The sequence below is a fragment of the Lepidochelys kempii genome, chromosome 2, assembly GCF_965140285.1.
Source record: "Lepidochelys kempii isolate rLepKem1 chromosome 2, rLepKem1.hap1, whole genome shotgun sequence".
NCBI lineage: Eukaryota > Metazoa > Chordata > Testudines > Cheloniidae > Lepidochelys > Lepidochelys kempii.
Window position 1 is genome coordinate 217,636,709 of NC_136381.1, and position 268 is coordinate 217,636,976.

Below are 268 nucleotides of genomic sequence, written 5' to 3' on the forward strand. Positions count from 1 at the left end.
TATCAACTTGGTAAACTAAAGCATAATGGACAATGTGTATTGTTTAGCTTTAAAGTAATCCAATTTAGCAATTATGTTTCTTTTAAAATAAACTAACAGGTAAAAAAGTCGATCCTCAGGCTCATACAGGCTTGCTGCTAGAGAACCTCAGATGTACATACAACACTATGAAACTTAATCCATTAATGTATGAAAACTCAAGACATGAGAAAATCAATTTTATTAGAAAACACTGGATTGAAGTTATTAAAAAGCTACAGGATCCAAG